This window comes from Diceros bicornis, chromosome 31 (assembly GCF_020826845.1).
Source record: "Diceros bicornis minor isolate mBicDic1 chromosome 31, mDicBic1.mat.cur, whole genome shotgun sequence".
NCBI lineage: Eukaryota > Metazoa > Chordata > Mammalia > Perissodactyla > Rhinocerotidae > Diceros > Diceros bicornis.
Genome location: NC_080770.1, coordinates 7,453,357 through 7,466,438, shown reverse-complemented (window position 1 = coordinate 7,466,438; position 13,082 = coordinate 7,453,357). Strand labels below are relative to the sequence as shown.

The window sequence follows — 13,082 nt, the reverse complement described above, 5'->3', positions numbered from 1 at the left end:
GGCCACGCTTGCACAGCGCTTGTTCTGTGCCAGGCACACTCGTAAGTGTTTTACACATATCAGCTGGCTTGATCTTCCAGCCACCCTCTGAGGGAGGGGCCGTTATCACCACCCGGCAGAGAGAAGCTAGGTAGCTGGCCCAAAGTCTCACGACTAACTAGTAGTGGAGCTGGGATCCAAACCAGACCGCCTGGGTCGGGGTCTGTGCTTGGAAGCACTGCGCACAGCTGACAGAGAGCCCAGGAGACAGCAGGGCACCTCCAGGCATTTCAAAGTGCAAGGACATTTAGAGATTACCTGGCCTCTCCATCACCTACCCAGTATCACTCAGGGAGACCTGATCACCCGGGGGACCCTGGTCCCCGAGTCCCAGTTCAGTGTTCTTCCATCACGCCCCTGCCAGATGGATGGTGTAGAGGAGGAGGGCGCTGCCAGGCCTGGACCCTTGGCGTGCTGTTCCGGGAGGCGTGAGAAGGGTTGGTGCTCTTGTGCTGGGAGGAGAAAGGAAAACATTGATCTGACCTCCACAGCTCCCTGTGAGAAGCCCAGAGGATGGAAAAGGGCCCTTAACCCTCCTGAGGGCTCTTTAAACAGCCAGGCACAGAGGATTTCTCTGTATCTCTAGAAGCCTCCCAATGTGAAAGGCCAACCACATCCTATCGTTACACATCCCACAGTGAGCAGAGCCCATTGTTGGGAACCCAGATGATTAACCGCTATGTAAACTTCAGGAGGAGCCGGGGACAAGCTTCCAGAAAGCCATGAATGGGGTGGGGGGAGGGTTCCCGGGCTCCCTCTACACCTCTGCTCTCTCCCACTCCTCAGAAGGGCTCCAGGGTGGGACACCATTCAGATGAGCCTTTCCCTAGCGGGGGCAGGCCAGAGGGTCACATTTCTAGGGCCCGTAATGATCTCCAGACTGTAGGATGGGTGCTTTGAGGGAAACAAGCAACGTATGGGGGCCCTCCACTGACTGGGAAACAGATTACCACAAGTCAATACACAACCAAGGACAAATAGTGTGTCCAGACTACAGATACTACGGAACCCAAAAAGGAGTCTTCGGCATCTGAAAGATGAAAGACTTCTTGGAAGAGGTGGGGTCCAGCTGGGCTGGAAACATGGGAGGATCTGAAAAGAACAAAAGAGAAGGGAAGGTGTTTCAGGGAGGGAAAGAGTGGGATCAGACCCAGAAGAGAGGAGGTATGGGCAATGCGGTGGGCAGGGGTCCCACCATTTCCATCAGCAATCTGATGGGGTGGCATTCATTCGGCCACACCCTGGGCATTTTTTGAGCCCTTCCCAGGTGCCAATAAGAAGAACGGATAACAAAACAAGATTCTGAGAGAGAGGAGAGCTGGCTGGGACCTAGCAAGATAGCCTGATGGAAAACGAAGGTAGAGTCCTATTTTTACACCTAAAAACAATGCAACCAAGTGCAGGGTGGGGACACCTTTACAACAGGAAGTGCTATGAACATTTATACTTTATATTTTTATGTATTTTCTTATTTTTTTACAATGAGCATATATTATTTTTTACAATCAGAAGAAAATAACGTTATAAAACAATTTAGGAGTTTTAGTCACCTCGAAGTTCAACATGTCAACAGGGAGATGGGGCTGCCCCCCCAAAAAAGCTAATATGATTGTGGACAATAACAGAAGTGTGGCGTCAACAACCAAGATCACTTCCCTCTGCTTTGGGCTAGTCACCAGTCGTTGGGTGGCAGGGAAAGAGCAGTGGCCTAGAATCAGGAGACCAGCCCTGTCTCATGCTGTCTGCGTGGCCTTGGGCAAATGACCAAACCTCTCAGTTTCCTCACCTATAAAACGAGGTGGGTTCCTCAGTTCAAAAGTCCCTTTCTGTTATAAAGACTGTATGTCTCCAGGTCCCCGGCTCCATAAAACCCTTGAAGAAACTTCTGACAAACTACAGTGGAGACGAGGAGGCGCTCAAGGTTGAGAAGGTGCTCTGTGAGTGGAGAAGACTGACAGCATGGCTGCTTGCTCAAAGCAGACGGAAAAGACTTGTTCCAGGTGAGTCCAGCGGGCAGAACCTGGGCCAACAGGTGAGAGTTAGAGGTGAGCAGAGCCCGTTGTAGGGAGCCCCAGCATGGCTTAACCATGGAGCGGCTGCTGGGGAAGCAGGAACCCCAGGCGCTGTCACTGGAGGGCTGCTGGCCGGCGCTGGGAAGCTGTTTGTCAGGAATTTCTAAAGAGACTCCATCATGGGACTGAAGGCTGGACAAAATAATCTTTGAGGCTCTTTCCACCCCCGAAATTCTAAAAGGTCAGGCCAACGTGCAATGGTCATGACTTCCAGGCCTAATCACCATTCCCAAGAAGGCAGAGCCAGGGAGAAAATGCTAGTGAACAGAATGGAATGGAAAAGAAAACATTGGAAAGAGTGAGACCAGTTGGGAGGCTGTTCCTGTCCTCTGGGCTTGGGATGATGCAGACCTGGACTTAGTGTGGAAAGGGGCTCACCCCTCACTGCTGCTGGCTCTGCATCCTCTGGGCCACCTAGCACCAGTCCGCTCCCTCAGGTGATGACAGCCACCTGACCCAGGATGTCCTACCCTCTCCATGTACAAGACCAATCTGCCCTCCTTCATCCCTCACGCCAGCCCCCCTCCCAAGTTTCTAGAGTCTGTTTTGACCTCCATCCCCCATCCCCCAGGCTAACACCTCCCAGCTTTTTTAGTTCCTGTGACCTATCAGTCAATTCCTCTCAATTCTCCCTCTGAGGTTGCCCTCCTTGCCTGGCAGCTCTCCTCCTGGGCAGCAGGCTCACTGACCCTGGGGGCTCAGGTCCTCCGCCACTGCAGGGCCAGCGCTGGAGGGGAGGCTGAGTCAGGTGTGGAGATCCCAGTCCTGGGCAAGGGTAGTACATGGAGAATTACATCTTCCAGGTTCTGTTTCCTGAATGTAAGGGCTGGGTATCAAATGACTGATTTCCTCTGTTCCTCCCTTGTTCCCTCTACATAAAATGGGTGAGAATGATGCTACCCCGATCAATCTTTTGGAATAAAACACAAATCAGGTATCTAAAAATGTGAGATCTCTTTGATCTCTGATCAAAAATCAGAGATGTGAGGGGTGGGGAGCCAGCTGTGCTGTGTAACTGCCTAACTCTCAAACGGGAGCACCCCACCTGTCCTCAGACTTGAGGGGCAGCTAACATGCCCCCCACTCCCACCCCACCCCCCTAGAGAGGACACCTGGGCAGAGCTGCCCATGGCAGAGAGCGAGCGAGTGCCACAGGGTCAGCTGCTCCGTGTGCCAGGCCACCCTGCCCATTAGGGTCACAGCAGCTCGTCTCATTCCCCAGAGCAAAGGGACCACGGCGTTCGGGGTGGGAGACCAAACCAGGAGAGGATCCTGGGGCCCCGAGAGATGCTGTGTCTCACTCACTGCTAAACCCCGAGCTCCCCGGGAGCACGCGTTTTGCTTCAGGCACACATGTCGACAGTCTGATTACAGCAGTGAGTCACGGCTTCCATCTCCTGAGCTCCTACTACGTGCCAGGCAGCAGCGAGCTGCGCTTCTCTCTGACATCATCACTGATGCCCACAACAACCCCAGGAGGTAGCTATTACTGTTCCTGTTTTTGGATAAAGAAATTGAGGCTCAGGGAAATTAAAGATCTTGCTCAAAGTCACACGGCTAGTAAGCGGTGAAGCCGGGCTCTAGCGTAAGGTCTGCAGGACCCTAAGGTTGGGCTCTCGTCTCGCCGATTCTCAATGATTATGAAGTGGGAACCCCTTTCCTTTCAGCTTCGTTACTCTCCGGACACTGAGCACCTACTCTGTGCCAAGCGCTGTGCTGAGGCAGTGGGGATACAGAGATGAATAAGGCACGGTCCCTGCGCCCCGTGTTCACCCTCCGGCGGGGGGAAACAGACATGGCCCGGTCCATGTGGTGGAAGGGATAGGCGCACTTGCGGGTGAGAACTGAGGACAGCGGAAGGGGGCCAGGCTGCCCTGAGGCTCCGCCCTCGAGCCAAGATCTCTGAAGCTCCCAATGTCACTCATGTCAGCGGAATTGAGAAAAGGGAAAAGAGGGAGACTCCCTGACACCATTGAGCACCCACCTACCATTTGTCTGGGGTATTGTGCACCAGCTCCTAGATCGGGACTATTACTGTCTCTCCAGATGAGGAAAGTGAAGCCTAGAGGTTAACAAACAGCCAGGCTCACCATGGCCACCCGGCAGAGCCAACCAGCTGTCTCTAGGGCATCACACCATCTTCCCAGGAAATGTGTGGAAATATAAGAAAAGAGAGGTCTGGAAACTCCTAAGCCCAACTGCAGGGGAAAAGCCAAAGTCGTCAGAGGGAGACAAGGGGGCCAAGGGTGTCGGGGTCTAGCTCCTGCCACAGAAACGCCAGGTGTGCTCGTGCCTGTTGAAGTCGCAGCCACTGCTGTCTGAAATACTCCTGTTAACTCGGAGAAAGAGCGGGAGGAGCGGCTCAGGGATGGAGAGGGGGTCAGGACGTTCCAATCCCACAGGAGCTCTGGAAGAAAGGCCCAACAGCCGCCCCGTGCATACCCTGACCTCCTCCCTACAGCCCCAGTTTTCCGAGGAGTGATCTCGGTTGGTAAGAAATTCATCCTGTCCTCACCACCTCAGCTGGTCCAGTCCAGCCGGCTCCGCCTGGCCCCCTCCCGACCTCCCCCGCCTCTGGGGGAGACTCCAGGTAACAGGCCCGGGCGTCTCTCCCTCCCCACGTGCAGCGGGTGAGTTGCTGAAGGACTCCAGGAGAACTGGTAGGACCTGTGTCCCTTTTGCCAGAGGCACAAACAAACCTGCCAGCGGTAATAACAGGGCAAAGAGCGGACCCGCCTGAGACTCAGGAACTGGAGGGCAGGCTTGCCACCAGCAGCCCCATGCCAGCGCACCCCTGCTATTAGGGCCTTGCTCAGAAGCCAGATGGGCCCTTGAAGAGTGGGCTTCTCCACGATCCTGCCATGACAGATCTGACTAGTACCTCCTCCCCTGCAACAAGATGATTCCCCTCTCATGCTAATACCCCTGACATGCTCGCTTCCACCATTCTCCCAAGAGTTCTGAGAGGCTCACAGCAGGGTTTTCTGAAGCATTATGCAGGAACCTCTGGGGGTCTTCCATCATCCCCCAGGCAGTGGCTGGTGTAAGTGGAGGAGGCATGAGGTTCTGGAAGTCAGGGCAGAAGGGAGGGGAGCCACCCTTCTGGGCTTGGTGCCCAGGTGGGGAGGACTGGCATTCCCTAGGAAGTCCAGGGTGCTTCTGGGGGTGAGCACTGGAGGAGGAGCCCTCTATAAAGTTTGCTTTGCTTGGGGGGAATTTGTTAAAGAGAAAGTAGAGGAAAAGGAGTAAAGCATCCGTGTCTGGTTGGGAGAGTCAGGGAAATCAATACGTATCCAAATTCAAAACGGTGCATTAAAATGAGATGTCAAAATGAGTTTTTGGCAAATAAAATTTTAGCCTTACTATAAAGAGTTCTTACATATCAATAAGCAAAAGAAAATATACGCCACTGAAAACTGGCAAATAGTATGGATGAGCTATTCATGAAAGAGCTTCAAAAAAACTAACTTCATTCATAGTCAAAGAAATGAAAATTAAAATCAGGTATAGAAGTCCGTCGTAAAACTGGCTATAAGAATGAAAAAATAGCAACAATCCAAATATTTAACTCTAGAGTACCATTAAAATTATAATTAAATATTATGTACCCATTAAATATGATTTATAAAAATATATACTAACAGGAAAATGTTTACAATATATTAAGTTTAAAAAATAGGTTCCAAAACAGTGTTACAGGGTAGGTACCTTTTCCATTTTTGTAAACACAAGTAAGTCCACGTGTACGTCATAAAAGTTACGGCAGACAAAACACCACGATGTTCACAAATCTAAGTTATTACTCCACGGTGGAATTATGATTTTTATTTTCTTCCGTTTGTTTGTCTATATTTTGTACTTTTTCTACAATGATCCCATAGTGCTTTTGTAAGGAAAAGGAACCTTCTTGGTGACTTTGAAGGAGTCCTTGGCAGAGGAAATGTAAGAATAATTCGCCTTATGCACACACTCTTCACCAAGAAGCGGCGATTCTCCCACTCGCTGGTCATAGAAGTGGGGGCAGGATGGGAATGGGTGGGAGGAAGGCTGAGGTCAGAGATCACCTGGGGTACAGAGATGAAGGTCAGGAAAGAGATCCAGGAATCCCAACTCTGAGGTTACCCTGAAATCTACAGGGGGCCCACGACCTTGTAGGGAAAGCACTGAGGATTTGAGGTCAAGAGAACGTGAATGAATTCTAGGTCTATCAGTTGACACTGAGGAAGACGCTTTATCTTTCTGAAACTCACTGTCTATAAAGTGGAAGTAACAGTAACGCAGGATTATTGTGAGGATTAAATAAGATAATTACTTGCTTTGCAAGGTATCAAGCCCTACACAAATGTTACATATTGTAGTTAATAACATCATCTCTGGTTCCACTTTAGCAAGAAATGTGGCCAGCTGCTGAGGTCAAGTTTGCGCTGGCTGTTGAGAATGCTGGATATGCCGGAGATGAGGGATAATTTTCCCACGTGGTTCAGGCAAACTCTTGGACTTCCTGGTCCACAGTAATAGAATATAAAAGTATGAACAAAATAAACTTACTCTGAGCTCAGAGGAAGGTGTTTGGAGACCTTCTGACTACTCTGAGGAAACTATAGCCCCTGATGAGACATCCTGGTTAGTCATGTGTGGGGCACCGGACGGAAGAGAAAACAGCACAAAATGCAGAGGTCTGTGATCTGCTTCACCTACACAGTCATGGGCCACATAACAAGGTTTCGGTCAACAATGGACGGCATGTACAATGGTGGTCCTATAAGGTCAGTACCATACAGCCCAGCTGTGTAGCAGGCTCTACCGTCTAGGTTTGTGTAAGTGCACTCTATGATGGCCACACAACGAGGAAATCACCTAACGACACGTTTCTCAGAACGTATCCCCGTCGTTCTGTGACGCATGACTGTACTTGTTTACTGATGTTTTGGCAAAATGCTTGGGGGCTGAGTCGGGTGGACCAAGGATGCCACAGCTTGTCATCTAAGGACACTGGGAGAGGCTGGGTGGTGGTTCCAGTTGGATGGGTCCCCACCCTGCACGAGACGGGGGAAGTCATGGCTTCTGGGCGGAGGTGGTAGGCACGCTCATGAATCATAAGCCCCTCTCATTCATAACCAGTTAGCTCGTTCTTACAGGGCCGCTCACGGTTTTCACGCACAATGGCCACAAACATCCTCCAGGAGTACCACTGTCTTCATCCCACTAGATCAAAGGGATTTACTGATCAGATGACAAGCTTTCTAAGTATTGCCTGGGTTTGGAGACTCATTCTTCACTGCACCACTGCACGTCCCTCAGATGAGATGCATAATCTTCACTCTTCTTTTCTTCCTGTTTCGCTCCTTCTAGGATGCCCCTTCCCGCCTTTCCTTCTGTTTACCCCCTTTTCTTCTTTGGGATCATTTTAATTGCTCTTTCTCTTCTTGTTCCTCAGTTTCCCTCTCCTTCTCCTTGTGCCCACCTCTCTCTGGTTCTGGATCCAGCCAGCATCTTCCTCTGTGCTCTTCATGTCACAGGCACCTGCCACTCGGACCCACCCGACGCTAGGGTGCCCGGAGCTAAAGCTCAGAGGACTGTGTGATGAGGGAGCACAGAGGGCAAGACAGCCACTGGGCAGCAGCGTGGGGCTGTCCCTCCCCGCCAGGGCCACCCAGTCTTTGGGCTCATGCACTTTACTCCTTGCTTCCTCACTAGTTCCTTCCTCAATTATCCAACAAGCCTTTGAAATCTTTTCATAACTAAGTTTTTCTCCTAATACTCCTGCCAACTCTACTCCCCTGCCCCCCCAGGCCCTCCCTCTTCTGCGGGAGCCCTCTGATTTATCTCCTCCTTGCTGGTGCTGACATGCCCCAGACTGAAAGCGCCTTTCCAGGTGTGGTTTCGCCCGGTGAACAGAGACACAGCGCGCCTCCCTGTTGGCAGTGGGGAGAAGCATCAAGGACAGACAGCCTTGCGCTCCAGCTTGGCTGCGCTGCCTCCCTCCCATTTTAGGCTCTTCTAGGCTCTTCTGTTTATCCCCGCTATCCAGCTAAGAGCCAGGATGGGAGTTTTTTCTGCCTCCTTCATTCCTTAGAACATCACCCCACTATGTTTTTTCTAATCTGAATCTCATTTCGAAATCTCCTGCCCAAGGGGTTTCCCGACACCTCCCAGTTTTGAATCAACCTGCTAATGACAGCACACCCAGATCAGGAATAGGGATGTCGGGGGACTGGATCTGATACGACGCCCTGAAGACACTCCTCTGCCCGAGATGTCATCGGACTGGTGGCACCTGGATAAACAAATCTATTCCCTCCTTATCTTCCAGGAAGGAAGAAACCAAGTAGGCTCCAAGCTGAGAACAAGGACTGGCCGCATCGCAGATACCAACTCGGCCATATTCCTCCCGGGGAGACGTTTGGAGGGGTGCTGTAACGCAGGCCCGACCTGCACCAGGGGCGATCCTCTCCAGGAAGCCCACGGAATTCTCCGCCCCCAAAAGTGCCCAGTCCCCCTCAGGGGGCCACTCCACAGGAATACACATCTCAGTTCTCCCTCCATGGCTTATTGGCATGGATTTCTGGCCACTGGGACCCTAAGCAAGCAGCAGCCTCTAGAACAAACACAGAGAAGTAGGTCAGTGTTTTTTCGAACAAGTGAAAACAGTTGTTCTCTGCATACACAGGTGACCCACCACCCGCCGTGGTAACTGGAACGTTCTCTGTTACCAGCAAGGAGGGTCACCAGCAGTGCATGGCCATGACCACGGGGTACGCATATTCTCCAGAGGAAGCTGAAGGGCAGTTATTGGGTTGAAATGGCAACGTGGGTCCCTGCACCACGTTCTAGCCACCAAGACATTTCATCTTGATTTTTATTTTAAAAATCTATTCAAAGCCCCAGTTCCACATCTAATTCCCAGAGAGCCAATCTCTTCATCCAAATAGGCAGAGCAGAATACGGGACGTCAAGCCAGCCTCCGGAGGCTCTCGTCACCCTTTCGTCGAGGTGAATGCTGCCACCGGAACTAAGCCTTTCTCTCTGCTCCTATAATTTGAGGAGAGAAAACGCCTGATGCCACAGCAAGCTCCTGCTCTTGGCACTTGGTGTCACTCTTGCTTCACTTTGTCTCAGCTCAAAGCCTTCAACTGACTGGCAATCACCACAGAGCAGCAGAACTCTCTCTCCTCCCTCCCGCGCCCACCCCCCACACACTACACTCTCACATAAACACACACTCTCACACACACACACACACACACACACACACACACACACACACACACACACTGGGGCAGGAGCCCAGCTCTCCCAGAGGAAGAGCAAGTGTCCAGGCAGCAGGATGACAGAAGTGCCACACGGTGAATGGTTGGAGGAAGGGCCTCATCTTCCCGGAGCAAGGCCTGGGTGGAACCAGGCTCTGGAACTGTTAGTTGTTGACTTTGCCAGCATTTTCTTAAAACTCAGAATTTCTCAGAAGACAATCTAACAGCACAAACGTGCACACGTAAACCCTAAGAGTCACTTGACGTCAAACTGGCAAATTTTGGTGACAGAAACTATCCATTTATAGCTGTGAGGCTTGCTGTCTCTCTCTGTTTAACATGTTGGATACCAAGCCTTTGTCAATGCCCAGTGCAGGAGTTTGCAATTTTTTTCAGCTTTGAGCACCTTTTGGCAACCAAATAAATGTTATATTCTTTTTTCGTTAGTATAATTAATTAGCATAAACTTCTCCTCTTGTCATGCTCCACGGCCACTGCTCTGTCTTCACAATCTCTCTCAGCCTCTGCTCTGCTTCCCTTTCCTCCCTCAAACCACTGCCAGGTTCCTCTCAACAAGGATTTAATGAGCTCCCACTGGATGCTGGGCTCACTCCAGAGTCTCCTCCTGAACACCCCCCTCATTGTCTCTAGAAAATTCCTTTGTCCTGGAGGCTCTCTTGTGGGTGAATAACCTTCATGGGCACAGTGGTTCCTCCTTTGGGGCACAGAGACCTAATATTCTTCTCCTAAGAAATCCAACTCCTTTACCACCCATGAGGGAAGGGGGTTCAGGGTGAAGGTGAATTTTGACAGTCCCGAAATAGCACAGGCTCAGTGAAGAGCCATTACCTGAGAGGAGCTGGTGTGAACAGGGCCACCTGTCCAACCCACAGCTGTCCTTCACCACACTCCTGGCTGCCGCAGGTCACACCATCATCAGCCTACAAAGCACAACAATATCTAGCTTACAAAGCTTGTGGTTACCTTGATGTTCCCTGATCCCCGGCTGTCTAACTCGCTGTCCTGAGCAAGAGCTTCCCAGGAAGGCGGGGCTTCCCCCTGCCCTCCCATCAGAATTCCAACGCCTCGATGCACAAGGGAGCAGGGTTCCCCAACTCGCCGCTGCCTCATCTTTGAAAATATCTTGTAAAAGCTCATCAGAAGGACAATCTTTTCATTCTATCTCTTGTTAGTTCCTGGAAGAGGGGCTGGAACCATGCAGCCTGGGAAGTCATGCTGGAGATGACTGAGGGCTCGCATGACAAGGAGACACAGCAGCTGAACTAGCACTCATCCTATTTCTGGAGATAAGAGTGTTGATGCCAAGTTAAGGAATAAGCAACTCCAACCAACAGTACCATATGGTGTTGTGTTCATAGCATCTCCCTCTTTCTCTTGGGCAGCATCCCCAGCGGGGTAGATGGAAGCCCTGGACTATGGGGACTTGTGAACCGACCCAAGCGTAATAGCAAGTTGGGTTGCACTCTTCTAGAAGTACTTCAAAGTACCTTATGACCATCATCCCATTGATCTTACCACTATCCAAGGAAGGAAACAAAGAAGGAAAAGGGAAGAAGTCTTCTCATTTCACCAAAACAAAAGCGAAGGAGCAGGGGGAGGTTTCAGGTGAACTAGCCACCATTCACCTGGAAAGTCAATGAAGCCGTACAAACTAACTCAAAAAGCCTGCCCCTACCCCTTGGCCATAGCAAATCAGACAGACAGCTGATTGTGTGTGTGTGTGTGTGTGTGTGTGTGTGTGTGAGGGGTCTCTACTCTGGTGGTCTCTGGTAATCTGACAGTTCAGACAATTTCAAACGATGGGCTGAATATGACTGAAATGGAAAGGGTCCCAAAATCCAAATCCCCCTGCCCTGCCTTCCCCAAACTTTGTAAATAATAGAGACGCTCACTAGAGTAATTAGAAGAAAAAACTGTCAGCTAAGTGGTTTGAGAAGGTGTGGCTGGAAGCATTCAGTGTGTTTTCTCTAAAGCCGGACGTGTTGACGGTCAAAAACACAAGTTTAACGAGCTTATAAATTTGGAGTGACTCTTCACATATTATAGTGATGGCTGGGGTTCAACTATGTCACCTTTGACATAAAAGAGGCTGCTCCGGGGTATTCATCCCTGAGCACTTCCTCCAGAGTCTGCTCCAAGGATTCCTTCCTCAGTTTCTCCTTCCACCCAGGTGACAGACCCAAACAATTCAGGCCCCACTGTTTTGTAGAGGGAGGTAACAACTCTTGGTATTCAAAGATGCTTTCTGATGCTTTTTCTCTTTCCTTCCCTCCTTTGTCTGCCTGAAACACCTCTTAAACAGTACTGACATCCTTTAGGAACTTACATGCTTCTTATACTTGTCCTGGTTAAACTCCTACAAATTCACAAGGTTCTCTAACGCTCAAGTTCAAAGCTCTCTAATCTCAGTAATCATCATTTGCTATGGTGCTTTTCTAGCCTTTTCTATCTACAGTATTTCTAAACATTAATTTAGCTGAACTTAAGAGATATTGTGCATAATGTGCCACAATTTGGCAAACAAATAACGTAAACAGTGTCTTGCTGACAGAGTAAGTCTAACTCAGGAAACACGGCTGTCAGCAGTATTGTCCCACATCTGACTGCAAATCCCAAACAGCCACAGGACGCCCGCGAGGCACACATGGGTGACGTCATTCACCAGGGGCTTCGCTGCCCTGGCTGGATCTAAAGGTGCTCTCCCTTTCCAGGTGGTTTGTTCTTTAGAACTAATATTTGGGATGCCCCTTCAATATTTTCCTTTCTTTCTGATCGATGCCAGCCTGGAGACTAAGAACAAGCCTGCCGCTGAATGCTTTGTCACCACTATTTCCAGAGTCCCAGGACAGCATTGCTAATATTCAGGGCTATGCGTGCCCTTGCTGTCCCACATCATGGAATTATCTAGTAATTAAACAGACAGACAGACAACCTTATAACTAGGGCAACTACATAGTCTGACGTAAGCCTTTGGTTCTATTTCTTTCTCTCCAAGATCAGAGTCTTTAGAGGGAATTTCTCACTGATCAATAGCACAGCAATGTTCTCCTCGCACCCCACGGGGGACTCCTTAGTCTACAGCCACCCCCAAATACCCCACAACTTCTGGCATCTGCTCCAACAGCCTGAGCCTCCTATGTGAGCTTTTGTTTTTCAGACTCTGTCATTCTCATGGGTTTTTCTGTGCTTCTAAACATATAACCAAGACCAAGGAGACGTCCCAATCCTGTGTATGCTGGATGAATGGGTAAAAACCTCAAGGGAAGGGAATCTTGGGAAAACCATCATAACATCCTAAGAATTCATGGTGCAAAAGTTCCCAGTGCCACTCTCCCACCCCCAAACCAGTTGGAGACTCAGACATGCCCTTCCTCAGGCTGATTTAGCTCAACCAGATAGGCATCTACAGTGTGTGCTATCTCCCTCCCAACTGAATCAGTGCCCAACCAATTACCTCCCAGGGCTCCTTGGAGACATCACCAAGTAGAAGTCCTTTCTAGGGGGTGACAGCAACCTTCGGGGAGCCTAGCATCACCCTGAGAGTGCCACCCCAATCCCTCTGCCTTTGGCCGGTACATAGAGAGGACTCAGGAAAGAGGGGGGGTCCCAGGACGTAGCAGCCCACGTCTGAATGAGGAACTCTGCCCAGGAGGCAAGGAGAAGGCCTGAGAAACGAAGGAGGTGCCTGAGATGCTGCTGC

The 13,082-nt window shown here is 50.4% G+C and overlaps 1 long non-coding RNA gene across 2 annotated transcripts in view; it reads right to left on the bottom strand.

Annotated features, from left to right (window-relative positions):
* LOC131394824 (uncharacterized) overlaps positions 1-13,082 on the bottom strand; it is a 32,767-nt gene that overhangs the window by 6,427 nt on the left and 13,258 nt on the right. Inside the window, exons 1-2 of one of the 2 annotated variants that reach the window (XR_009216237.1) lie at positions 10,211-10,555; positions 318-1,131 (exon numbers count right to left, since the gene is read on the bottom strand). This is a non-coding gene — a long non-coding RNA (uncharacterized LOC131394824). Of the gene's footprint in view, positions 1-317; positions 1,132-10,210; positions 10,556-13,082 lie in introns of those variants that run through there. The other variant, XR_009216236.1, reaches the window with a different exon arrangement.